Below are 3,310 nucleotides of genomic sequence, written 5' to 3'. Positions count from 1 at the left end.
GCACCAGTGGTCTAGTGGTAGAATAGTACCCTGCCATGGTACAGACCCGGGTTCGATTCCCGGCTGGTGCACAAATATATTTTGTATTTATGGATCAATACATCAAGCAGTCTTCCAAAGACCACTGAAATTATATTAATGAAAAGAGAAAAACAACCCTGTTGGCATAACTATAGTATGTTACTCGACAATATATAAAACATTAAATTCATGAAAAAATAAGTGTAAATATTAGGTATTATTTGATTACTTGAATATAAAAAAATATATATCACATTTAGTTTATCTTAATAGAAAAGTAATATTTAAATGGTTCTACTCATCTAAAATCAGTTGACGATAATATAGTTTTAATATGAATAAAGTTTGAAAAACCTTTACTATTAATTGATCTTATACTTCTTTTTGGGATGATATGCATTTTTGTCAAATATTCGTATACATTTATTTGACTTTATCGGAATATATATATATATATATATATATATATATATATATATATATATATATATATATATATTAAAGGACAAATGGTTATATGATTATCTTATTCAACCTAAACGATGTTATTACATAATTAATAAAAACTTAAAATAAAACACAATCTTTTCATACACAATAATAAAATAATTATAAATATATATAATGTTTTAAGTCTTTTATGAAAAATCTTATACATTTTATTTTGTTATGATCTATGATACAATCTTTCTTTCTTAAATTAATTCTGTTTTTTGTTGTAATCTATGACACAATCTTTATTTCTAAAAATATTTCTCTTTACCTTTTAAGTAAAAGAACAACTTCCTAATCCTTTAAGCACACAAAACAAAAGTAATTGTACCACACCTAGCCGGTCCCGCTAGTATATCAACACATATCACCCTTGACCGACACCTATGTCGGTTAAGGCTGGGGGACTGATGTACCTGGGCCGAACACCTTTAAGTCGTGGTTAATTCGTTTAAGTTCCTCACCCTTACCACAAATAAGCGATCTGGGTCGAACACCCTTAACTCGTGGTTAATTCATTTAAGTTCCCCACCCTTACCACATGTAAACGGCCTAGGTCGAACACCCTTAACTCGTGGTTAATTCGTTTAAGTTCTCCACCCTTACCACAAGTAAGCGGCCTGGGTCGAACACCCTTAACTCGTTGGTTAATTCGTTTAAGTTCCCCACCCTTACCACATGTAAACGGCCTGGGTCGAACACCCTTAACATACAATCGATTGCGCCATACATAACATACACCACAAATCATCAAACACCCGACATACACAATAACATACAAAACATTATTCACATTAAGCATAAACGCAAAGAAATGTACCAACGTAACGAACATAATGTACCAGTTATTACAGACATAGGCTCAATAATACTTTTAAATCATTAAAAAATCGAGGTCCTATTCTGCTAAATCATGGGCCACCTCCGCAACATCATCTGCCTCCTTCTCTTCTTCGGCCGCCTCCTTTTCCGCCTCCTCGTCCGGACTGCTCTCATCCTCCTTGATAAGCTTCCCATCAACAACGTCCTTGTTCACATCAAATTTTGAGTCAGCGACGTCAACTTCTTGATGAAAAAAGGCAGCTTCCCGCAATCCCTTCTCAAAGCCATTGATATGCTCTTGGATGATGCAATTCTTCAAGTCGTCAAGTTCACCTACAGAACCATCGTACTTGTCTTTCAATTCATCATAATCTGCCTCCAAATCTTCTATCTTCTTATTCAGTTTTCCCTCCGAGTCCAAACAACGGACCTTCCAGGTTCCCAGCCTTTTTCTCTCTTCTTCCCAACTCTCCCTTTCCTTCTTCCATGCGGCTCTCTCCTCCTCAAACTTGTCGACCTTTTCCTGTAACTCCTCCACTTTCTCCCTACCTCCCTTCTTTACTTCCCGTCGATACAGAGACCCAACACGACAGCTCAATATCAACGCCTTACTTCCAAACTCAACCATCGTCCTCACAATATGATCCGCCTCCATACCGTCAATGGAGTTGATGATGGTATCTAGGAGGTTGATCACAATATCTTTATTGACAGATATCTCCGACAACTCAATCAAGTCGGACTCAGGTTCCTTCACCCCGCTGGCCGATCCCGCCCCACTAACCGGCCCCGCCCTGAGTAATGTCGCCCTCACCTTTTTCACATCCTTCACCTTGCCGGGTCGAGGCGGCAACTCGGCCTTCCTCTTGGTCCCACCATGCACGTGTACCTCGACCAACGATTCCTGCGGGTTGGGAACGTCAGTCTTCCCGGCTACCTTGGCCTTAACAGCCATTTCTTTCCTTAACGTCTGGAAGAGCGCCAAATTCTTCTTTCCCGATTGCGCCATGTGCCCTACAATAACATATCAAACCTCGGTTAAGACAACTTAGAATCATTAACACAGTTTAAGTAATAAACAGATACCTTCAATATCAATAATCGGGTGCACCGAATTATAAACTCTCACTAGGCCCTTAGTGGGCAACTTATCAGTAAACTTCATCAAAGTCTCCACCACCTCCTTATCCCCCGCCGACAACTTGTTGGTACCCATATCCTTATACCGAGAGGGGGTTCCCGTCCAGCTAAACGGAAACTTCGTACTCCAATATGCGTTCAAGAAATGGGACTTGCCCTCTTCCTTCACCACAACTTTAATGTATCCGTCCTTAAAATGCTTGAAGGACTGAGAAAATGCGTCCAATCTGCTGATGCTGGGGTGACTTATCAGAGACAGCCAAGTAGTCGGTTGGCGGGGCCTAGTATCATAGAAGTATAGAAATGCATAAGGAGAAGGCTGCAGATATAGGGATTGGCACAAAACGCGGAAGGCTTGCATATAAGCCCAACTATTTGGATGTAGATGTGTAGGTGCAACGTTCAGCGCACGCAACACACCCATGGTGAAGTCGTCCAGCGGCAACCGCACATGTAGCTTAGAGAAGTGACACATGTACATGTAGAAGAACTTTTCGGTTGCCCCCTCTTGCCCGTGGCATACGCGGTCGATGGCGCTCACCCTCTCTAAGGAAACAATACCCCCGCTTACACCTTTTACGATATCAGGTGTACAATTCAGCCAAGAGTTCAACAGGCGAGACCACCGAAATAAGGATGATTGGTTACAAACGTCAGCAGCCACCCACCCCTAGCCATCCTTGGTCGGCCAGTTACTCTCCGCCAACTCCTCTGGAGGGTCTTCTCGAACCTCCCTCACTGTCTCCACAGGGATTCCACCTACTATACCCCCGGAGCTGGTGCTCTCCTCTTCAACATGTCGACCTCTACTCCTCCCAGACTCTATACTCTCACT

At 41.5% G+C, this 3,310-nt stretch overlaps 1 non-coding gene across 1 annotated transcript; it reads left to right on the top strand.

Moving 5' to 3' along the window:
• Positions 1–71, top strand: TRNAG-GCC (transfer RNA glycine (anticodon GCC)). The gene has a single exon. It is a non-coding gene; the product is annotated as a tRNA-Gly (tRNA).
• Positions 72–3,310: the final 3,239 nt, after the last annotated feature.

The sequence above is a fragment of the Vigna unguiculata genome, chromosome 3 (genome assembly GCF_037176805.1).
Source record: "Vigna unguiculata cultivar grain cowpea cultivar isolate G323 ecotype 2 chromosome 3, ASM3717680v1, whole genome shotgun sequence".
Taxonomy (NCBI): Eukaryota; Viridiplantae; Streptophyta; class Magnoliopsida; order Fabales; family Fabaceae; genus Vigna; species Vigna unguiculata.
Note: the sequence above shows the minus strand (reverse complement) of the source record. Positions and strands in the feature narration are given on the sequence as shown.